Genomic DNA, 25,799 nt, shown 5'->3' with positions numbered 1-25,799 from the left:
AAGAAAAATGCAAATGTACAAAAATGCTGTTTAACACCAAATTTGCAGAATAAATGATTACTGCCTTTAATGAATGTCTTCGTTAAAAATGGGACTGAACTAACTGAGTTTCTTGATGAATTCTAAAAAGATTATTCCGTTTTGATTCGCAACTCTCGGCTGTTTTTCAGCAAACAAATAGAATACAAGCGTTACGTTATCTTATTTCTTGTGACTCGCTATCTACCTACTGTAAAACGTTCTGACGGCGTTCAGTTCTGACGTTCGATAAATTTTTTAAAACTTTTCTTCAAGAATAGTGTGCGTTTGTATGTGACCGATTTTTTGGGGCCATTCTACGTCAAAACCTGTGGTAAGAATTCGAACGATACCCGCAAGTACCCATATATGATTTAGGGCTGCGTGGTTTTTTTGCGTCAAATCGTTCAAGATAGTGGAGTAACTGAACGTTTTCATCGACATGCGTGACTGTCATTGCTCAAAAAATGATGAACGGAATCAAATAAAATGTTAGGAAGCAGCAAGGGGACAGATTTTGGGGCCAATAACACCAGAAGGTGGAGCAATCGAATGTTTTTTTTTCCTTTCTTTTTTTTTATCTGTGACTGATATATCTCAAAAAGTAATACAGTAGACCCTCGTTTTCAGCAAGTTTATTTTACGCGGTTTCGATTATACGCGGTTGAAGATTTGACACCTTTATTTTATTTACGCAGATGAGTTTCGGTTTTACGCTGATGCGGCAATGCAAACAGGTAATTTTCCTCTCTTTCAAAACCCAAGCTCCTATAGATTGCAGATTACTCGTAACTAACTGCATTTTGGCGTGCTAATAATCGAACTTGGGTCCTTGGAGATATTTTATGCGATTGGTTCCAGAGTTTTTTCCATTATAGAAGTAAAGTGATTAAACTCACACAGTTCAGAACTCACTGGAAGAAGAGCTTTTAGGAGTGACAAAGGAGGTCAAAACCAACGAGGATACCGACTCCGGTGACACACAACCAAAAACGCTCACATTGAAAATTTTGAACCATTCGTAGACAATAGAAATAATCTTTTTTCTTATTTGTTAGTAAAGGAAGATTTTATCAAGGAAATGACGCAAGTGGTCAAGGATGCGTTAATGCTCAGCAAAGAATTAGAGGAAAAATTCTTAATGACTACCAAAAGACTATCATAGCCAGCTCTTCTTCATAAACAGAACACGAAATTAGTTTGTTTTCTTTATGCATATTATGCATAAAAATCGATATAAGTACACATTAAACTTTTCATACAATTAGTCATCACTAGAATGAAGTATTTTTTTATCTACGGAACCTAATCCCTATATTTTGAACCCATTCCCTATTTTTGATATTAGGTCTCAATTTACGCGGTTTCGATTTACGCAGCATTTCCGTGGAACATAACACCCGCGTAAAACAAGGGTCTACTGTACAAGGGTTAAGACAAAATTTGGTCTACAGGTATATCTTAAAGGGCGAGTTGCTCATTTATTTTTGGCTTCAGTCATCCCAAAAGGATGGATCACCGAATATTTTTAATCGTTTTATGTGACTGCTATATCTCAAGAAGTAATGCGAGGATTCATACAAAAATGTAGTATGCAAGTGAAATTAAACGAAAACAAGCCTTATTTTCGTTCTAAGTTGAGTTTCGTAATCGTTTACGTGAGTCAGTGTAATTAAATAAACAATGAAAAATATACTGAATTTAAATATGAGAGGTTGAGCAAGATATCAATAAAATCTAAATTAGCCGTGTATTCCTCTCATTTTTGTAGCACTTTAACTAGCGTGGGTGTAAAATAAAAACTGAGTTTGCATTCTTATACAATTTGCGTAGTAAAAATTCAATAATTAAAACAGCATTTTTTTCTGAGAGGGGAAAACTTATTTGTTTATTATTATTATTATCAGTATTCTTTTCTTTCTGAATTACCAAGCTATATTGAGCTAGAACTATTACTTTTTGAAACTCATTTTAAAAATAAGTCTAGGTCAAAATTGATCTGAATAATATCATTGATATCAGTTATTTCACCCTACATTGTGAAATTTTTTCTTTTCTATTTAAAATTGGAAAATGTGATTCAGCTGACAAGCGCTATTTTGCAAGCATGAAAGTATCCTCTTGAAAACCTCTAATAAAATAACTGTTCTGAAATTGTCCCCCTTGATGTTCTATCGAATATATAAATTTCATGAATGTTGAGAATTGAAAATATTTGTCATCGCGTAGAGTCGTTTTTCAAAAATCTGAGTGAAAGACACCTGTTTTAGCAATTACGGGTTTTATTGATTTCAAAAGATTTGACGGTGAAGATTTCGACGTAATTTCAGAATTTTACTCATAAGACAGAGTTTCCACGGCAATAATCTGTCATCTCTGTTAAACATTTGTTTTGCTGTCCTAAAATCCCGGTCGCAAAGGACATACAAATGTCCTCTCAGAGGAGGGTCTCGAGCAGTCTTGTTAAACTTCTTCAGTTTCATTTCCAGAAAAAGTCTCAGAACAGTTTTGATCTTACTTTAACCAACGTATATCTCACTGAAAGCATACAGTTCTTTTTTTTTTTTAAAGTTCTTAGGGTGATGTTAAAAAATCTATGAGAAAATTAAATTTCATTAAGATACCTTTCTACTTGATTTCCACCCTGGCCCGTGATTTCGAATTTTTCTAGTGAAAGGGGAGAGGGAGGATAACGGGCATATAACCAATGCAAATTTCATAGGATTGCTATAAAAAGCACTTCCACTTGTATATATAAAAAAAAATTCAAAGTCGGGGGCCATTCCGCCTGATCCCCTAAATGACTGACTTGTCGCTAAGGTAATAATATGCTAGAGTGAAGGAGTTATTTGTTTTTACTTCATTACGCCAAAAAATACAAACCGCCTATTCTCTTGCCATATTCACATAGCGCCTCACTGTTCTTTCATTCGCCTTTAGAACAGTTTAGTTTTACTTCCATACCAATTTTTTGTCTGAATCCTTGCGTTACATCTTGATCCTTTGCTTTACATCTTGAGTATTATTATTAATCAGATTAAACGAGAAAGAGAAATCCGTTGCAGCAGCCTTTCGCATGTTTACGTTCTTAATAGTATACAGAAAAACGTATGTTTTTCTGAAAACTATTAATTTTCTGGAATTAATCTGATGCTTACGAATTAAGACAGGAGAAAACGTTTGGAATTTTTGAAGGAACTTACTTTGAAAGGCAATTAATATTCTTTCGCAACTTTTATGCTGAAAAGCATCGACGTACATTTAAATTTTTCGTACCAATTGAACTAGCGAATTTTGGGCCGGCGACATTTTGGACTGGCGACATTTTGAACCGGCGATATTTTGGACTGGCGACATTTTGGGCCGGCGACATTGTGGACTGGCGACATTGTGGACTGGCGACATTTTGGACTGGCGACATTTTGGACTGGCGACATTTTGGACCGGCGACATTTTGGGCCGGCGACATTTTGGGACGGCGACATTTTGGGACGGCGACATTTTGGACTGGCGACATTTTGGGACGGCGACATTTTGGAACGGCGACATTTTGGCCGCTACATTTTGGCCCGCGACATTTTGGCCGCGACATTTTGGGCGTATACCGTTTGCATAATACTTTATAGACAGCCCCTTAATTCAATTTATGTTACAGTTTCAGAGTTCCTGAAAGCTTATTAACAGAAAACCCAAGGAGTTCAAAAAATATGTAGTTCAAGATATTTTGCCCTTTTTAAGCATAAACAAACAAGCACAGAGCATTTGGCAAAAACACGTTGTGTATCCACTGCTCAAAACTAATCTTTCGCAAGCCAAGAAATTATGAATACCTTTAACTCAACCACAATTTGTGCATAAATATCATAAAACTTAAAGACAACAGTGGAAAAAAACCGTATATATTTTTTTAATTTACGCACAGAACCAGCTTGTTTGAATAACATTGCAGGGGCGTAGTTGGGGGGAAATGTTTGAGTATCGGACCCACGACCACCGGCGTTCAAATCTACTCTTCTATCTCAGAACTACGGAAGCCCATCAAGGAATGTTTTTTGATCAAAATAACACATGCTAGCGTATGAAACAATTTAATCGAAACGGAAAATATAAGATTAGTTCAGTTAAAAGCCTGTTTCAATAAACTTGTTTACATATTAACTGAATATCAACACCAAGTTACGTTGCTTCTGATAGCAACAAGTATATTTGCAGAAAATTTTGACATATGTATATTGTCAGCTTGGAAAATCCATTTCGAATAAATGCGTGTACAAAGTTGAAAAAATAAAGAAATAAAAAGTTGCAAGTTAACCGTTTCAAATGTTAAAGCAGTATGCTAAAATTACAAATTACAGACAAAGATATCAGAAAGGAAACTGACAATTGTTCGTGTAATGGAGGAAAACGTAAGTAATCTTAACTGCATAAAATGTAAATTTGTTTATCTGAGAAAAGTACTTACCTCCGAACATTAAAATTTATTCCATGAGACGCCCAGCTTTTTTCTTCACATGCAGGTTGTTCGGAAGCGGAAATCGCTGACTCAAATTCACTCAGCAGACACTTATATTATATATATATTTTTTAATTGCCTCTACATTCCGGTACGTGGAAAGGATGAGATAAATCCAACAGTATTGTATTCAAAAATGTGCAGCCGAAGTTAATATTTCCTATTTCATCTATTTCAACCAGACCAAGAAGCACTCTTGTTTAACTGGTAGACTGCACTGCTTTCAAAGTTTCGCGCCAAGTTCAAAGATCGACTACTGGTGGCGTAACGAAGCGGGGGGGAGGGGAGTTGTCTGGCCTGTTATCACGTGGGTCTCGTATGAGCTCTCTTTGGAACAAAAAGCACCCCTCCCCGGGTTTCAAAATAATTTGTACTAAATTGCAGAGCGATAAGGGTTAGGAATAGTGATGGATGTGAGTTTCGGCGAAACTTCTCAATTTGCCGAATGGAACTCCAAATTGTGCCAAGATAATATTGCCGAATGGTACTCCAAATTTCGCCGTTTTATTATAATTTTAGCGAATGGCGCTCCAAATTTCACCAATTTATGATAATTTTTCCAAAAGAAATTCCAAATTTTACCAATTCATGATAATTTTTTTCGAAATAAACTCCAAATTTTGACGAATGATTTTAATTTGACCGAATAATGAAATTTTTGGGAGGTCACAGTGACCTCCCACCGGCAAAGTAAGTGTCATGATATACGGAATAATACCTAATACTCGCCGGGGTTCAGAAGCATCATAGAAAAAAAACTAGAACGAATACGCCGAAAAAAAAAAAGAAGAAAGAATGCATAAATGATTCAAGTTTTATTGACAAATCTTATAGGTGCTGTATGTGTGGACCCTTGGTCACAGGATACTAAGTCACACTGCACTCCCAACAGGGGCGATTACAGACAACCATTTTAAGGGGAGGGGGTCATGCTGAAGAATAATTCTCTCCCCCCCCCCCCCCCGATGAAAGAACCTACGGTTTAGCACACGAAAAATTTCTTAAACTAGTTGAGCGTCAATAAAAAGTACCAAATCGGCCAGGAATAAGGCACCTAATGCGGGATAAACGTCACTAATTACTTTCATAAACAAGTAAAAGTAGTTATTTCAAATATTTACTTTTAAAAATAGTTAATGAATTGAAAAGATTATGATATCGTTTACAGTTCACAAAATGATAATGATTTTGTCGATGTTTGAGATTGGTCATGACCCCCATGATCCCCCCTTCTATCCGCCCCTGACTCAATGCGATAGTCCAGTTTCTGCCATAGGCGCCCATATGGGGGGAAAGGACAAGTGGGGGCTCAAGTCCCCCCCCCCCTCCCCTAGAAATTATAACTTCCTTGCTTTTAGTACTTTTTTCTTTGCAAAAATGTAAAAACATTTCTTCTCCAGCCGTTAATGAATAAGTTATTAAAAATGTCAAAGTGTAATAACTCTAATCTGTTTTGAAATCGGTTTCCACTGGGAAAATATCCTGCTAAACCATAACGAAAATATCTAAGGCCCTCCTTTTAATTTTGCATATGGCGCCCATGGTTCCTGCCTTTCTATCTAACACGGTAATATCAATGATATTGACAGCTCGTTTTATGCATTCACTCAGTTCTGCTAAATCAAGCGACAAAGGGGGTGCTAAATTTCGAACTTTTTTCCAGGGGAGGGGGAAAAGCGTCAACTCTCAATTCAAATTCCACCAGAAACAACAAAAACCACGCACTTTGCAAAATCAAATGATCAAAACTAGGGGGGGGGGGAGTGCCCCACCTCAATAACGTACTTGGCTATTGGCTGTATGTTTCATAAAAAAAATTTCATTTATTTTTACATGTCGTTATTTGTCTCATTAAAAATGGCACGGGTTTGTTTTGACGCTAAAAGCTTATGCTACGCACCATCATGACGCCATGACGCATATACTTAAATTCTTATTTCCAACACCGCTGTATCACAGATTAAAACTTCAATCATTTTAATGTACACGTATTTTGCGACAAAAGTAAAATTGCTGAAAACGTAAAACAAAAGGTACTTTCTTCCCAACGTGAGTGGCACGACAAAGCTATTGGGTTTGGAATTGAAAAAGCTGAATAACAAGGAAAATTTATATTTCCTCTTCAAGTTGTTAAAGTTTTTATTTTCCCTTCTGAGATCTCTATAGTATCTGTCTGAATCGTAGAAGAAAGGCGAAACTTGCGAAGTAAATACAAAACTTTATCTCGTTAAGTGTACTATTGCGTATACGTTAATGTGTATATCTATGTATATAAAAGGAATTGTGGTCTCTCAAGTTTAAATTTATAAGCTGTTGAAAGAACAACGGCATACATGTGTTGTTGGGGAGAGATTTATGTTTTCTGTGCGACTTCAAAGTGCATGTTAACGTCAGCGAAAACAAAGAAATACAAGTTTTAATCTTTGCGTCGTTCTTTATTAGAGAAAAAATAGAAACGCATTGAGAAAAAACAACGGAAAATCATAGAAAATATTGTGAACTCCTTAGACGCAGCCAGGGACGCACCGATTCCCTGGGTTTCCTTTCTCGGCAAATTTTGTCCAACAAGTCGGTAAATTTGAGGACATAATTGCAGGGGCATGGCCGGAGGGGGGGGGGGGGGGGTCGAACCTGTAGGTCCGGGCCCGAATCTGAAGGGGGGGTCCAAAAGTTTTAAAGCAAGAGGTGAATTATATGTAAGGACGTAATGGCAAACAATATGAAGGGGGGCCCAAGGACGGATCCAGAAAATATTCAAAGAGGGGGCAATTGATTTCAGATACTTCCCCTTTTATAAATTTCAAATTGTTTTTGAAACTTCTATTTTCTAAAAAAAGGTCACCAAAGCTGTCCTATAATTTCTGTTTTTAGACTTCAATTTAAAAAACCTTTCTAGGGGAGAGCCCCCGAAACCCATCGTATGTCATCTAAAATAGTCAAAAATTGAGTTTTTGGAACTTCAAAAAACTTCCTGTGCAAAGCTCCGATTCTGCCACTAAAGTGTTAAGAGATGTGCCACAATTACATTTTTAAGACTACACTAATTGTAGTCTTGAAATCAGAAATATTCCGAAAAAATTTCAAGGGAGAGCCTTTTTTTTCCTAACATTTAGTCCAGTCAATGAATACATTGTAGCGTGCATGGAATATGCGATAATTTTTGTATTCAGAATATTGTTAGGGGTAATTAGTAAGTAAACATACTAAAAGTCCCCGCCCCTAGGGGATGAGCTAAAGGTGGGAGGGAGGAGGAAGCCAATTTTGGGTTTTTCGAGAAAATGTCGGAAACGGTGGGAAAAAATGCGTTTAAAATAAAATTCAAGCTAAATAAACTTCCTACGAAACTGTTTCTACACATATTTGTCAAATTTCCAATAATTTTCCGTGTATATGGTAAGAAAAATCGATGATTTTCGGAAAAATTCCCTCTTTTTGTCAAACATTTGCTCCTAGTGCCTCCAAAGGTCAATATTCATGAAAATTGTCAATGAAAAAGTTGTAGAGCTTTAAATTTTCTTCAATTTGAAGTGCTATTTTGTTATATTTTATTCAACCGATCAAAAGTTAGAGAATTTCAAACACGCACTTTCATGGCAAAAAATGGAACGCTTGCCATTCACAAATTTCAAACTGACTGACACGCACTTCCTCTTTCGTCAATGAATTCGACAATCCTGATGGACAATGAAGAATATGTGTGGATCTCCAGCACAAAGACAACCTTAATGATGTTTAAGGGTCGTGAAATTGCGACTTTGTGATAAGGGGGAAGGAAAGAGTAAGAAGTGTGATATCAAGCATTTTTAATACCAATATGTTTATGAAAAGTAGCTTGTGAAAAGAACTTTGTGACAAAAGGGGGTTAAAAATGTTGAAAAAAAAGTGTGACATTATTTGTAACGTCTAATTTTTATAAACATATTCGTATTAAAAATGTTTGATATCACACTTCTTACTCTTTCCTTCCTTCCCCCTTGTCACAAAGTCACAATTTCACGAATGTCCCTCCCCCGGAAGCGTGACATCATTTCTTTTGTAGTAATCCACAAATACTTCTTCATTGTTAATCAGGATTGTCGAATTCGTTGAGGAAAGAGGAAGTGCGTGATCCATTCGAGTCAGTTTGAAATTTGTGAATGGCAAGTGTTCCATTTTTTGCCATGAAAGTGCGTGTTTGAAATTCTCTAACTTTTGATAGGTTGAATAAAATATAACAAAATAGCACTTCAAATTGAAGAAAATTTAAAGTTCTACAACTTTTTCATTGACAATTTTCATGAATATTGATCTTTGGAGGCACTAGGAGCAAATGTTTGACATAAAGAGAGAATTTTTCCGAAAATCATCGATTTTTTCATACCATAGGGTCTGGTGGGGGAAAGTGGTCAATGGGGTAAAGTGGTCATAATTCAAATAAATGGCTATAGCTTGGAAATTAATGTTCGAATAAATGTGAAAATTTTATTTTAGGGTAGTGCATTTATAAACTATATTTTGAATACAAAATTTTACAACTGGCAAAATTTTATTTGGTAAAAAAAAATATTTTGTGTAAATATGAAAATTCTTAAAATCTAAACATCTTTTTTAACTTCCTTGGGAAATTTTGTTTGTTAGAATTATGAACAGATTGACTGTACAGGAAGCTTCCTACATGTCTCAAGAACTCTTACTCATTAGCAGTTAGCTGAATCTGTTTTTAATAATTTGTTAGAACAATTTAAGTAAGATGGGGTAAAGTGGTCATAATATTAGGCTTAACGAATATTGTTCTTCTAAAGTCACTAAATCTTTAAGTATAAGGCAGATATAAATTAAATATTAATTTCACTTAATATGTATTGTTTTTACAATAAACAGGGTTAAATATACGAGTATATGCGTATGTATACGCATATACTCGTCCCTGCTCGTATATATACGTATTCACATAAATGCACCAATAAACACGTATTTGGGTACCTGCAAGTATTTTTTATCTATACAGATATACATTCGACTATACACGTATATTCCTGCTTATATGCCCGTATATATACGAACAATTATATACTCAGGGAGACACGTATATAAGCGTACGTACTCGAGTAGACACTTGCATACAAGCATATGATATACATGTATACAGGGTGAGTCTAAACTCTTGATCAAATTATTAAAAGGTTTTAGACGGGAGGATAAGAAGCGAGAATCATAAGAAACATCCAGAATCAAACTTAAGGCTGACGCGCTACATGCACGCAAAGCCAGAAACTGATGGATGCAAAACATGTCACAAATTTATTACACAAAGACAATATTACACAATATTTTAGGTTTTAAGAAAATTTTTAAGTTATTGATGAAATTTGCGGCCGGCAGTTGTAATACATGCATCGCAATCACTCTGTTGCAATTACGAGACTTTTGAAAAACTTTCATCTGTCGCTGCACCTTCGTTGCGATGCGTGTATTAGAATTACTACAGGCCGTAACTTTTAACAACTGCTCTAAATATGTCTTAAAAACTAAAATGTCGATTAAAATCATCTTTGTGTAACAAATTTGTGACCTGTTTTGCTAACGTCAGTTTCTGACCTTTTGTGCATGTAGCGCATCAGCGACCATAAGTTCCTTATGATTCTTTGCTTCTTATCCTCCCCTTTCACATCCCTTAGATTTTGCAAAAAATCTTGGATTCACTCTGTAAGCATACATGTATATTAGCGGATATACTCGTGGATATACGTGGATACATGTACTGGTGTATACACGTAAATGCACGTATATACGTCTAACAGGTATATAATCGTGTTTACACGTAAACATACGAATATACTCGTGTTTATCTATATATTTTCGTGAGTAGACATGTATAAACACGCACTGGATATATCCACGAATTAACTCGTGTATACTCGTATAAGTATGTATGTACACTAATATATGCGTATATACGTCGACTGTACACGTATAAACTCAGGTATGCACGTATATACTCGAGATACAAGCGCAAAACACGCATATGATATTCTTTTCTACGCTTTACTCGCATATATACGTGATACGTATATACTCGTGTAGACACGTATACACTCCTATAGGTAATCACGTATACATGCGTGAATATATACGTGTATACACTCGTGTATACACGTATCTACTTGAGTAGGCATGTGCATGCATCTGATGTATACATGTATCTATTCATCTATGAACATGTTTACTCATGTCTACACGACACGTATAGTAGACTCGTGTATACCCGTATATACTCGTACATATACTTGTAACTATGAAAATAACCGAAATATACAAAAATTAGGGTTATTTGTAACGGTTTTTCAGTTTTTTTAAACTATGACCACTTTACCCCATGCTATGACCACTTTCCCCCATCCCATGGGGTAAAGTGGTCATAAATACAAAGCGAAATGTATGTGTTATAAAACTACTTAAATTCAATATTTTTTTCCTGAAATCCAATGTATCGTGTTCTTTAATGATGCAATGTAAAATAACAACAAAAAAAGTTGAAGTGTTTAAAGAATTTATTGTTTTTATTATCCACTTAAGTTGAAAACCTACGATTTTATGACCACTTTACCCCACCAGACCCTATACACGGAAAATTATTGGAAATTTGGCAAATATGTATAGAAACAGTTTCGTAGGAAGTTTATTTAGCTTGAATTTTTATTTTAAACGCATTTTTTCTACCGTTTCCGACATTTTCTCGAAAACCCCAAAAATTTTCTTCCCCCTCCCTCCCCCTAGGGGCGGGAACTTTTAGTATGTTTACTTACTAACTACCCCAAACAATATTCTGAAGCCAAAAATTATCGCTTATTCCATGCACGTTACACCCCTGTTTTGAGTTGGACATTGACTGGACTAATTTTTGAAGATCGTGACCTAAAAATACGTTTTTCGAACTTCATATGCCAAAAGAGAGTTCATGCATCTCGGCGCAAGGAGGGGGCGACCGCCCCCGTCTTAAATATTACCCCCGCCCCTTTTTTTTTTTAGTTTTAAAAGTTCCAAATTGTTAAAGTTCGGTAATTACTTGTTGAAAACACAGTACTTTCAGTTCAGCTTTTTTTTAAAACAGATTTTTCGATGCCACGAGTGTTGAGTAAAGAAACGTTTAGCTTTCATTGTGTAGCAATCTTTTAGCATCTACTTTCGATTAACGATAATTATTATTATTTTTTGTTTTGTTTTCGTAAGTAGGCAATACAAAGCCTATTGAACAAAATCAGGCAATTATTTTCAGTAAAAATATGATTCATTTATTGTGTCGATCAGCACATTGAATAAGCAACAACTGCAGACTTTATGCCGCTGCAAATTATCTCTTGTGTTCACATTTTTTCCAAAAAAGGGCAAGATGCACTTATGAGACGGGGGCACTTTCAAAAGAAAAAAATTGGACTTTTATGCGAGTAAAAAGGCACCTTTTCTCAAAGTTTTGGAAGTTTTTCGTTGCAACTGTGTAAATCTCTTATTGAATAGTAAAATAACAACAAAAGTGAGAAGAAATCATATCAAACAGAAAAATAATATATAAATTCTAGTGTTAATCCTTTATATTATTTCTGTAGCCTGTTTTTTGTTTTTACGCGAGATCTTCCTCAATTCTTGATCGATTTCTTTGATTTACACCTTATTTTAAAGCTTATCGTGCAGGCTACTGACGAAAAATAGAGTAACGGTCTAAAAAAAATTTTTTTTTCTGTCAAAACCACCTGTTTTATAGAATTACAGTGAGGTTTTTGGTTAAATTTATAACTTAAACTTGCGACAAAGCTGAATAGTTCGATCGGCAGAGCGTTCGACTGGTAAACAGGAGAATGAGTGTTCGGGCCCATGTCCGGACTGTCCTGCATCGAAAAATTAGAAATATCGCGCGTTACATGAGCACTTAATAACAATGCATAACAAATATGAGGGAATAGAATAGATGAGATGGAAACGCTCCTTGCTGTTATGAGAACTTGATACAACATAGAGCTAAATTGATTCTTAATAGTAAGGATTTTTTTTTTTTTTTTTGGTTTTCTTTTGTTTTTGAAGCTTCAGCTCCGGTAAGAAAATTAAAGCATAATGTAAGCGAAAATATAAATATCAGGTTTAAGATTTCAGAGTACAATGATTGTTTTTTGTTCAGAAAAAAAACAATAAATCGTATAGTCATATATAGATTCTTCTAATGAGTTTTTTACTTTTTGTACTAATAAAAAAAATTAGTACCTCAATTTGAAGGGCAAAATATATATATTTTCTTCTTTTTGTAAAAAAACAAATAGCCTATCACATTTTTACTACATCAGAAAAGCTACGCTTAAAACAGAACTTACTTCAAATTATTTTGAATTTTAACCGTGCTGTTAAATGATGAATACGTGCGGTCATCTAAGCCATAACGGTTCAAGCAGCCTGCTATAACAAACTGTGGATTATTTTTTTATCAGTATGCGCGATCTTTCTTATCTCTTAAAGAAATTCCCCCCTCATTTTAAAACTTATCAGGCTGGCTAATGACGAAAAATAGACTTATGGTCTAAAAATAAAGTTTTCGGGAACGCCCCTTGCTGTTGCAAAACCATGATGCAGCCTGTAGTTCTTATGCAATTTTTTTTAAAGCAAAGTTCTAATACAATTTTTGAATTTTTTGCGTCGCTTTCGGCAAGAAAAAAAAATTTAAATTAAGCTGTGTGTGTGTTTTTCCTTTTTTTTAAATAAAGCCTTAAAGCACTGGACTTAGTTGTTCGGCTAAATTAATAAGTTTTTCCGGTAGCGAGTTCGACTATAATCTATCTGAACTTCAGGCAAGCTCGGGCTGTCCGACATAATAGGAAATTTACATTAATATTACGCATTACATGTACTCATAACATACAACAAATAAAATAAATGCAGTGGGAATGCTACTTGGTGTTTCGACCCCTTTAGGCAGGCTACAATTATTATTCAGATAAGTTGACTGTTAATCGAAGTGTGTTCCTCTTTTTTTTTTAAAGCTTTGACTCCGTCCAAACCACTAAGCATAATGTAAGCATAAAAAAAGTATTAGGTTTACCTCAAGGGGATCATTTTTGTGCAGAAAAACATTTTCATTGTATGCTGAAATGTTGATTTTTCTAATAGCAGTGTTCGACCTTTTTTACAAATGAAAAAAAATACGCCAAATTGAAACTACAAGTTTCACCCAGTAAACCTTTAATTATTTATTCGAATACGATATAAAACATTAAAATTATTATCAACTTCATTGGTAAAAAATCGATTTTTACTCCTCTGCTTTCGGCTGAAAGAAAAAAAAAATACATTTTGTCTACGTTCGAAAAATTACTTAAGAAACGGACTCAGTTCTACTGGTTTTTTTTTTAGAATTTTAAGTGTTTGATTAAAAGAAAAACATGTGCGGGCATTTAAGCCGCAACGGTTAAAGCATCATGCTATGGGAAATTGTTCAATATTTAAAAATAAAAACATATATTTTCAATCGAATTTATTACTTCTCTAGAAGGTTTGTTTCAATTGCTACGCGTGATCTTCCTCATTCTTTAATTAAATTCCATGTTTTACGAATAATTTTAAATTGCATCATGCCGGGTAATGACAAAACATAGACGCATGATCTTATTTTTTTTCTGTAAAAAGCTTTTTTGTTGTTTTTTATTATGCATTCCTTCAATGCATAGCATTCGAAAAGTAAGGCACAACTGCTAGGTTTGTTGAGTGTCGTGCTGTTAATCAGAATGGCGTCAGTTCGAATCCGTGTCAATAAATATCTCTTTAAGGGATAGGATTGTATTTGCCACAACCTGGTTTTTCACATGCAAAATTACTGCTTTTTCACGAGTCACTCAGCCACACTTTTAATGATATTTATGTTTGCATTGAAAATACGTACAACCAAAAGGTGAGCGATGATCAAATTATTACAACGTTTTATTTAACAAGGTTTTGTTACTGATGTCTTCAAATTACATGCCTTCTCTTGTGCGCTTACTTTTTTCCGTTTACTTTTTTCGGTTTTTCTTCATAATGTTCTTTCTTTCAAATTGTTAAAGAGTGAAATGCCTTATGAAATGATTCGAAGCACAGTGCGGAGTTCCGCACGGGTTGACTAGTATTTCTTAATGCTAAAACTCTACAAATAAGTTCCATATTGTTGGGCACAAATTGCAACAAAAGTTGTATATATATTACACAACTTACGTACTATCGTTCTTCACAGTACATGAAACTAGAATAATGATGAACCTATTTGTGTCTTACAGCTCCATTTTCCTTCATTAAAAAAACCGGTTTCATATAACTCCAAATCACATTTTTAAAATTTTTAATATAAGTTTGTACCAAACAAGTTCACAGTTCAGACTTCTTTCTCTTGGCATGATACTTATCACTAAAACAGCACTTAAAATTTTAAACATTTATAATGACTTTTATTTTACTTTTCAGTTACATTTGAACCGATGAGTTTGAAAACCAGTTATCTTCATGGTTTTAACGAAGGAGAGTACAATTTTCAGACTCATAGATTCATTTGTAATGCTGACTTTTAAAGAAAAAAATGTCTAGAGAATAAAGATGACAATTTAATTCAGTTTCTATAATATGCTTACCAAAAAATGTACACTGTTTTAATCAATGAATAATCAATCGTCAAAAAATAAATAAAACAGTATACCAAAGGTTGAATGGGGAAGGTTCGAATTCTTTCTTTGGAAATTTTTCGGCACCGAAGTCTTAAAAACAGAATTCTAGGCTGTCTTTGGTGACGTTGAGAAGTTCCCTAATGGCTTAAAAAATATTGCGAAGCCAAGCAGTTCTCTCCTGAAAAATGTTTGTAATTGACGTCCGACTTTGGGCTTTGTTTTATAATGTTAGGAGGAAGAGGGGATTGAGAGAGATTTCCCTCTAAAAATTATTCTTAAAGCTGAATACTATTTTAGACTATCTGTCAGAAGGAAGGGTTAGCAAGCTCTACTACTCACGCAAATTTCTAAGAAAAAAAAGAATTTTGGGCTATCTTTGGGACGTAAGGAAAAGGGGTGAAGTGTTCTTTCCTCGGAAATTTTTCAAAATTGAAGTTTTAAAAACGCAGTTTTAATCTTTGGAGACGTTAGGTGAGAGGGGAGGGCGACTAAGATATCTGTCTTGGAAAAATTCCAAAATTGAAGTCCTAAAAACGTATTATAGGCTATATTTGATCACTTTAGGAGATCAAGGACAGTCAGGGTTCAAATGCTGTTTTCACAAATTGATATTGAAGTATCCAAGCTTTAAAAACGTAATTTTAAGCTAGATGTTGAGAATTTAGAAGAGAAAGTGGGAGTTTTCTCCTAGAAAGTTTTCAGAATTAAATGACTAAATATATACTTTTTGGCTGTGTTTGCTACGTTAGAGAAAACGGTAGGGTTAGGCACTCTGCCTAGAAAATTTTGAACATTGAGGTCTAAAAACTTATTTCTAAACTATTTTTGGTGATATCAAGAAAAGAGATAAGATATTAAAGCGCTCCCCTACCTAAAAACATTTCCGCACTGTTCGATTACAGATTGGGGGTGGGAGATGTTCCCAACCGGAATTATTTGAAACTGAATACTTTAAAACGCATTTAGACTATGTTTGGATAAGTTGAGGGTTGATAGAATTCTTGAAGAAATTATCGAGCTTCCAATCATAAATTTGAGTGTTGAAACACGCATAATTTTCTACGAAAGTTTGGTTTGAAATGACTTGAGCCGCTCTTTTCATCGTTTGAGGTGTCACTTTCTTGGAATAATTGAAAACTACAGGAATACTTAAACTGTCCATTATGCCCCAGAAAAGTTATTTTGTCCTTTTGAGTGCTTTAAGAAGAGATTTTCTTGCCTGCAGTAATAGATTAAAACCATAATTTCCTTATTTGGAAAATACAATTAATTTCTCCACATCAAAAGGGCCAATTTGCCGCCCCTAGAAAAGTGCCGCCCGGGGCGGACCGCCCCCTCTGCCCCCCCCCCTTAGCTACGCCACTGGGGGGAGGGGTTATCAACTCAATGTTATCTAGCTTTTTTTTCCAACCCTTTAGTCGATATCAGAGATTTGAAACTGGTTTAATTACATTGACAATCAAGTGAACAACCCAATTTTCCCAAACATAAAAAAAAGCTCAAATTATGAAAAAAAAAAAAAAAAAAAAAAAATAATAATATTTTGACAACAGCCCTATGATGGACTTCCAAGAAAATTTGAAGCGATTGGCTGGAACGAGTTATGCCAATTGTGCCGTTTTGAAACTTAAAAAGCAATTTATGCTGGATTTGTTTGGATGCTAATTAACACACCTTCATATTGAATTATGAAAATACAAATTTTTACTGGGCTAGGTTCAACAAAATTATAAATATTTAGCTATGGGGCTTATTTGGACACTGCTTTTGGGGCGCATATGAGCAGAATAAATGAGCCCCATTATATATAACATAAAATTGAAGAAATAGAGTGCTTAAAATAATTTCTAAATAACTAACGAAAACTCACTTTCATTCATTGCTTGGTGTATAAGCTGTCTAGTTAAGTTTGGATTAAAGTATGGCAGCCAACGTGTCTTTACAAGTGTAGAAGGGAAAATGTCATCTTCGTACCTTATAAAATCACTTCAAATGGGTACAATATGACCAGGGGCGGATCTAGAGGGGGGCCATAAGGGCCCAAAACCTTGTGATTGCAGGAATTTTTTAAGGAGAAATTTTAAGAAGGAAATTTTTTAAGAAGGAAAAAAAAAAGAAAATATTACAACAAAATTTAACACATGTATTTTAGTTTAAAAGAAATTTGGGTCTTTATTGGGAAAGAAATGTTTCCCCTTTCCTGGAAACAAACAATTGTTTCAAAGTAATTTTACTCTGCATCATTTAGATCATTTCTTGATTCCACCTTTAGACACTTGAACAATAGAAATGTTTCCCCTTTCCTGGAAACAAACAATTGTTTCAAAGTAATTTTACTCTGCATCATTTAGATCATTTCTTGATTCCACCTTTAGACACTTGAACAATCTCTAAATACTGCTGTTCTTAAGAGTTCGCGAGAGCAAAGAGAGCCTAAATTTACGTTTTTATGACTTTAACTTTGAAACTTTCAGGAGGAGAGCCCCGTTTTCCCATGCTCCTCCACAAATGCTGCCACAAAACTTTTGTACCTTTTGAAAAGGTAGCCAAAAATTGCATTTTTAGGGCTTCAACTTGCAACATTCAATATAAAAGCAAACGAAGTTATATTTTAGCAGAAAAGCAGCCACCCTCTCTCCTATTTCCTCAACATATATATTCAGTTATTTCAGTTTCTAAGCTTTATTTTCAAAATGTTTTTTGGGATCAGCAACCAAAACCTGACTTTTGTTCTCACATCATTAAAAATAGTCTAAAACGCTTTTTAAGAACCCTAATTTTGTATAATTACTCGGAAATTTCAATTAAATTTCAATTTTGACACATTTTTGATGGAGATTCCTAAATCCAGCCCCCTCACCTAACATCTCTAAAAATAGCCTTAAATTGAGTTTTAAAACTTCATTTTATAAAATTTCTGGGCAGTCAGTTCAAAAATTTTGGATGGTTCCTTCCAAAATGATAGACTAGATCCACTCCCGGGTATGACTTGTTCTATGTTCAAGCATGAATAATTGCATTTTGCTATGCAGAATCTATTAATAAAAAGTTTCCAAATGCTTGGAGAAATGATAAGAAGGAATAATAAGAAATCTGGTATCAACTGTAGGCAGACAAATATATATGAGGCAATGTTCAAACCTTTCTCCCTCAAGACCAAAAGCCTTTAATGCAGAATATATTAATGATTTTTTTAAAAAACTGTTTGAATATTAAAGTATGATGCTTGTTCATTCCAAGTAGCCTTCTAAATTTTGAGATGTCTCGAATCCCAAAATATTTACCCTGTCCAAGAGAAATTTCTGAAAGGGTGTGGGGGTGGGGAACAGTTTAATCAATCAGTTTTAGGATAACGAAGAGAATCTGCTATTTGTCTTTGTTATTTTATAGTTCAATATTGTTTTATTTGTGGTGTCCAAATGTATACCCCAAGTAGGGACACATGTGGACGAATTTTACACATTCCGAATATTTAAGGGGATTAGGTGTAAGATTATGGTTTGTAAAAAAATTGAGAAAATATAATGAAACAGTTTAGCTTTTGAATAAAATAGAAAAATGTCCACACATCTCCAGGGCTTTAAGTTATGACTTCCCACCTGCAGTCAAACCTTACTTTTATCCATTTGTTGAAAAAATTTAAGCTATTAGCTAAAAGAATATAAGTAATTTAGGGACCCCTAGAAAGCGGAGGACCTAGGCCACGGCCTAGTTGGCCTATTCAGTAATCATCAGGCACTGAATGTGCCTCCCTCACCCCTACAATTGTAATAGTAAATATTTACTTATCGCTTTAAAAAGACAAATTAAATGGAAACTAGATAGTACAAATATTTACATCATTTAGTAAAACAGAAACAAACATATACAAAACACAAAAATCACTTACCAAATAATGGGTTTTCAAAAAAGAATCGTAATCATCACGCATGAGAGATATTTCAAAAATTGTGAAATGTTGGTATTGTATAAATAAATGATTGATTATTTAGGTCGCCACTTGGGTGTCACACAATTTAAACAGCAATGGAGTATGACAGAGAAATATTCATAAAAAATTCCTACTATTATTCAATTAGACAACTTTTGCTAAGTACAATCCAAGTGATGTCAGTTTATAATGGTCTAGTGTTTGTTTTCAATCTTGTCAGATTCGGAAAACGTGCTGCAGTCTGCAGTTGATTTGAAAACAGATTCAATGCCGTGCGAAAGTATCATTTTTTGTGAAATACCAAAACTTTCAAAAGATCCGCAAGAGGACTCTGTTACGCAAATTCAAAAATCAGTGCTCACTTTCGACTGAGCTGCCGTGTCATTTGCCCCAAGACATAAGAGAGGTTCCCCTACTATTTGTACTGGTTATCTCCAAATTTTTAATTTTGCCACTTTTATATCCCTTTGCTTCTCACTGCCTCATGTTGATTCTAATCATACATAAACAAAATCCAAAAACGGTTTACGTATTTGCCTACGTTCGACGACCTCAACCGGTCGTTACCAATTAGTTCATCACGTGCTTCAAACAACAAATCAACAGCTTAAAACGGTAACCGGTGGATCATGGAACGCAACGGTTACTAATCGGTTAAATTTGTTGAATGCAACTTTTCAGAGAGACAGAGATTTTTTTTTTTTTTTTCAAAATTTATTTAGTGTAGTGAACAGAAATTGTAAAATAGACAACACATAACGTTTCTTCGAAATTAGTAAGGACAATCAAACCAAATCATAAAACAAAAAATCCATAATCATCACTAATAGTTCTCTTGGAACACATGAAGATGCAGACTCAATTGCAAAAGCATTATTTCAAAGCCGAGGGCTGCGTTCGCCGATCACGTGACAGTTAATGACGTCAGACGAATAACACGTAGGTGAAAAAATACTTATTGGTTAAAACTGTCATTTGCTTCAATCAACCAGCTTAAATTGCAGACTACCATAGCTCATAGAACACTGCGGTTAGTTACCGGTCGACCAGACGAGGTTGGCGAACGCACCCATCGGGAGTCAATTGACCTCACAAATGACGGGCCTCCATGCATGTAAATACATATCAAAAATTTATAAGTTCGATTTGAACGGGACAGCCTTGTTTTCAAGTATCCTCTTCCGTTGTCTCCTCACCTATATTGAAACATCCCCCTTTTTTAAGTGACAAAACAGAACATTGATTCGCAACTCCAGAGCTCGAATACGCTACTTTGCGGTGATTAATAATACTAAAGAAAAGGGTAAAACATTCCATTACGCATGTTTTCTATGGGGCTTCAGACAGTTTGTGGTGTAATGTCAGAAGAATAGAAAAGAAAGCTTCCTACAAACACGATGAAAAATTACTGTCATTCACTAAGCGTCAAAGCAAGTTATGAGATGAGTTATGGCATTTGTTTTATCTTTTTCATCCGCCATTAGACAGTGGCTGCAGCGCTCCCTGTAGTTTATTGGAGTTGCGAATTGCTTCAAGCGTTTTCATACCAATAAATTAAATTGTTCAAAATTATTTAGTATATTTTATGTTTAACCCTGTCTATGCACTAAAAAAAAGATATTTTCGCTAGTGTTTAATTTGTGGGCTTGCGAAAAAGCGCAGTTGCTAATTGCAGTTCTTAAAGCGATGTCGAATTTGAAAATAAATAGGGTAAAATTCTGGCACGAATTCATTATTTAAAATTAGCACCAATATACTCTAACGAATTGTACATTTAAAAATATATAAATTCTTTGGTTTAAATTGTCTATTTCTGTCTGTTATAAACTGCGTTTCAAAAAGCCAATTAAGAAATATATATCCGTATGCCTTAAATTGGATAATGTTGTTGGCAGAAAAAAAAAACAGTTTTATAAGATTGGGCACCGAGAACATTGGGCCCAATGTTCCCGGCACCGAATATACTCAGCGTCCAATCTTCTCATTTCGGGAAAAAAAAAAGGTCACCTAATGTATACCTCCTATGCGTGTTAGTTTATAGGGTTATTAGGTGGTGAATGTGTCATTTGCTTTAAGTTTGGTACTGATATATTTATTTCCAAGTCTTACTGCTAATTTTTGCTGCAGTTTCTGATATTAGTTTCACGTTCAATTAGAGTGCGACTTTAATTTCGTGAAACTGGAATACAACACTGTTTTATCAATCAATATAACCAGCTGTTTTGAAATTAAATCCTTTTCTATATGCTACTTAATTAATTGATACTAGATGTACTTCCTCCGGCACGGTGCCCCCTTAAGAACAAAGGTGCACGCCCCTAAATAACACAAAAAAAAGTAAACATTACCCCTCAATTTTCAATGGCGCAGTCTACCGCCATGACCCCCCCCCCCCATCTAGATGGGCACCCCTACTTCTGGTGTTCATTTTCGACAACTAGGACGACTAGATATTTGTTCCCTGGTGTCATCTTTGCAGCCATCAAAATATAATATTTTATTAGGTGCTCTTTCCAACTGCAATTAATCATTTTCCTCTAGTTTTCTTTTTGCTAATTACCTATAAATTTGTTTTTACGAACTAAGGTTTGACACTAGGGGGGAAACTAAATCGAAATCAGCTACAAATGCTGTTGCAATTTTGGGTCTCACACTATTTGCCTTGTTTTAGGTCAAGATTTTATTTTCTGTACTTAACCTAAGTTTGTGTTAAACGACACCTCCTGCAAATCAAATTGCTTTGTAAATACTTGTCTAGAAAAGCACAAGAATACTTTACCGAAAAAAACTTTTTTTTTTTTTAAATTCAAAACACTTGCAAATTTATTTAAAGGAAATACATTCCATGGAGTTTAAATTAAAAATAAAAAAACACAAGACATTTAATAACATTGAATATTTTATACTTCATTATCTAGGCTGAGGGAAGAAGGCAAGGGCGGATATGGACTACTATTTTAGGGGGGGGGGGTGGATCTGCTTAAGAATACCCTCCCCCCTCCTGAAACGGAATTTATAAAACAGAACTTGCTGATTAATTTAACTTATTTGAGATTAAAACTTCTCTTGCTATCATGCTGTTAAAGAAACAATAGTGATGAGATTTAACGAAAAAAAAAATTACAGCCTCTTAGGTATAGTATTTTTTTATGTCTTTTGCTCACATTCAATGGAATATATTCCTCATGCAGAAAAATGCAGTAAGTGGCTCAGCCATTTGCAGTAATAATCAAAATCTAAACATTAGCAGGATTTCTATACACACAAGTCTAAGTATCACTTTCGAAAATAAGCTATTCGTAGCAGTTTGAATCGAAGTTCTTTTTGCCACAGCTGTAACAGGACAGCATAGCACCAAATGAAAAAACTTAGTATAAGGAAATATTTCACTTTTAAAATAAAGAAACTATCAATGCAGGTGCACTTTATTTAATCAATTAGAAAACACTCAAACAATTACTATTAGCTTAATGTAAATGAATAAACAAACATGAGCAGCTTCTAGTCTTGTTTTTATCAGGAAAACTTTACAGTGATATACTGCTCTAATCAGAGACATATCAAAATACAATAAAATTTACATATAACAGATATATTGAGAGATCGTTCATGAAATTGCAGCTATTAGATAGGCACTTTAATGCTTCATATTTTGAGTTAAAAGTTGCATAATGATTACCAAAGAAGGGGATAAATCGATACAGTGGGGTGAAGTGTAAAAACTCTTTGTTTGCAGAAAGATTTTTTTTTTTAAATTATCAAATATGGATAGTGGCAAGAGTGATAGTTTTTGGTTATCTTTCAACTGCAACCACACCGGTGGTAGCCAGCTGTCATATTGTGCCAATTTCATTCCCTTTATTGGTAGTAGCTTGCTGTTACGCTGTTCACTTTTGAAGCTACTGGAAATTTAAGGCACCAAGGATGCTTCTTGCATTTAAACATTCTGGATTACCATTATTAAGGAAAAGTACATAATTACTGGTGAAAATATGTCTATTATACTGTTTATCGAAAAATAATGATTTATAATTTCGTGCACTATCTGGGCAGGGGCACCCTAATTGGAGACCACTGTGACCTCCAAAAAAATCCCTTATTAGGCAAATTTGGAGATATAACTGCAATATTGTAACTAAGGCAGTGAGAAGCAAAGGGATGCAAGTGGCAAAATTAAAAATTTGTAGATAACCAGCACACATGGTAAATGACCCTTTCCTTTGTCTTGGGGCAAAAGATGGTACTAGAAGCCCTGGTAGATGCATACCCCTGGTACAGCATGATTTAGAAAAAATTTCAATAAAAGCCTACCTAGGAGCTAATCTTTAAACATGTTTTACTCAAAACTTGAAAATGTCCACTTCCATCCCTTTGCTTCTCCCTGCCGCAATTGCGAAATGTCCCTTTTCATTGGATGCACTTCTAAGTACATAATCATATTTTACTATACAACAAAATTAAGAGTTCCATTTGCAAAATGAGAATTTCCGCCCTCCCAAACAGTTAAGTTTGGGACGCCCCTTTATATGGATTAAAGTGTTACATCACTCTTCCAGTCAAATTCAGGATTTAATTTGAAATAAAATAAGTGTGGCAGTCCTATATGTGTCAGAACTTATTTTCAATTGTAAATAGTTTGAATTCTAATTAATAAAAAATCGCCTAAAAATTAAACATACAGAAGATGAGCTGCCATGAGCTAGCATGCAAATGAAGCCCTGATCTAATTAAAACTAATTCATAGCTTGTTTTATTTTTTATAGCATAGAATATGCTTGTATTTTGCTAGAGAGTTTCTGGAACAAAGCCAAAGAAACTTTATTGAATGATTTAAAGAAAGCTATGAACAAAGTAGAGTTAACTTTCAAGCAGCTTTGGAAATTAAAAATGTTTGGAAAATTAAAAAACATCCCATCATTGAAACTTCCAAGTATTGCTCAAAAAAAGGCAGAGCAAGAACTAACTAGAAAGAGAAAAGTGCAGGGTTAACAAGGGAAGGTGACAAAAATGTGAAGGGTAAAATCATACTCGGGCCCAAGAATTCGAAACTTCCATATTGATAGTATAAGAAAAAACTGATGAAGAAATTTGTATGTTCTGAAGGAAATTATACCAAAGAATTAGATGACATAAAAACGGCAAAAGAGGGAGATTTTAAAATCTCTATCTAAAAGACTTTTTGTCAGTAAAATTGAAGTTGCATTGTTTGGACAGGCACAGTGGTGGTCGTTGGAAGTCAATCCCCCCCCCCTCCATCCAGAACCATGACTTTAACCCATATTGCCAATTATTCTAGTATGGCATCTTTTATGCATATAATTGGTTATGACCACTCTACCCCTTCCCTACTCCAAAGGTAAATACTGAGGGGGGGGGGACTTGAGAAGGTTTTTGCTCTCAATTTGGGGGGTGAGTGCTTGGTAATATTTGAGGGGATGCACCATCGCCCTGGGGGGAGAATGAGCAACTCTGTCCTTAACTTAGTTTTCAAAATTTCCACATGTGTATTAATAGTTTATTTTTATTTACCCCATGCTTCCAACCACCCCCAACACTCTTCCACAGAAAAAAAAATCAATTCACTAAATATGGTATAAGGATATGAATAGGTAAACATAATTTCAGTTTCAGTGAACTAAAAAACAAAAAAACTTAAACGAGAGAGAAGAATAGGTATTGTTGAGCACAATGGTTTATTTAGCCTTTTAAAATAGTATTCATGACAATAACATTTAGCCCTTCAACAGTGTAGCTTGATCTCGATTGTGTAGTTCAGAAAACATTCACAAGGGGTAAAAAAGTTCAAGGTAACGAAGACAAATTGCCCTACTGAAATTATCCCAATGTAATAGAAAACCCATCTATCAAAAAAAGTTTTGGCATGAAAAATAATTAGGTACATATTTTCTTTCTGGAAGAAATGGGAAAACTCTTTTGAATGCTTAATATAATTATATTTATTAAATTTTATGAATACTGGTGTGATAAATGAAGCAACTTGTTTTATTTTACAAAAAAAAAAAAAAAAACACCCCGCTAATCATACAAAACACTTTTGAATGATTTCCTTTAAAAGTTAATCTTTATAATAGCTATCTAACTTCAACTACTATTGACAAATTAAACTTTTTTCTTATATTATTTCAATTTAATTCAGAAAATTAAAACTCACTATGTAAAACATGACATCGTAAAAATAAACAATGCAGTAAATTAAAACTTAACAGGAAATATTTGTGCATTTAAGATGGATTTTACTTAATATTTACATAATTATAGTTGAATCTTTTATGGAATGAATTGCATTTATATTCACATTTTAAACTCATTCTGCCACCATTTCACTTTTACTTTATTTTAAACAAATGCAGGATACAATTAATGAACATTTTACTTTATGTTTACAGAAATTATACATTATAAGCATGTTAAGAAAGTTTCAATTTTCATACAAAAGAGCAGCATTTTAGAATAAATCTACTAAGTTTACCTGCTAAATATGATCTTAAATTTCAAATGTATATTTTTGCCATTTTTTACAAAAATTTGCAGATGCTTCATGATATATTAAATAAATTAAAGCTAAAACATTTTGAAGGCTAAGTGCACATGATTTTAGCAGTATTTTCAAAGGAGTTCTACCTTTAAAAATGCTGTCAAAGAATATATGAAATGAACAAATAGAAAG

The 25,799-nt window shown here is 34.3% G+C and overlaps 1 protein-coding gene across 2 annotated transcripts in view; it reads right to left on the bottom strand.

Moving 5' to 3' along the window:
• LOC129225761 (probable sodium/potassium/calcium exchanger CG1090) overlaps positions 1 to 19,349 on the bottom strand; it is a 63,084-nt gene extending 43,735 nt beyond the window's left edge. The window contains exon 1 of one of the 2 annotated variants that reach the window (XM_054860266.1): positions 19,070 to 19,349. The gene's annotated coding sequence lies outside the window, so the exon portion shown is untranslated. The remainder of the gene's footprint in view (positions 1 to 19,069) is intronic. The other variant, XM_054860263.1, reaches the window with a different exon arrangement.
• Between the last annotated feature and the right edge of the window lie 6,450 nt (positions 19,350 to 25,799).

The sequence above is a fragment of the Uloborus diversus genome, chromosome 7 (genome assembly GCF_026930045.1).
Source record: "Uloborus diversus isolate 005 chromosome 7, Udiv.v.3.1, whole genome shotgun sequence".
Taxonomy (NCBI): Eukaryota; Metazoa; Arthropoda; class Arachnida; order Araneae; family Uloboridae; genus Uloborus; species Uloborus diversus.
This window is presented reverse-complemented; position numbering and strand designations above follow the sequence as displayed.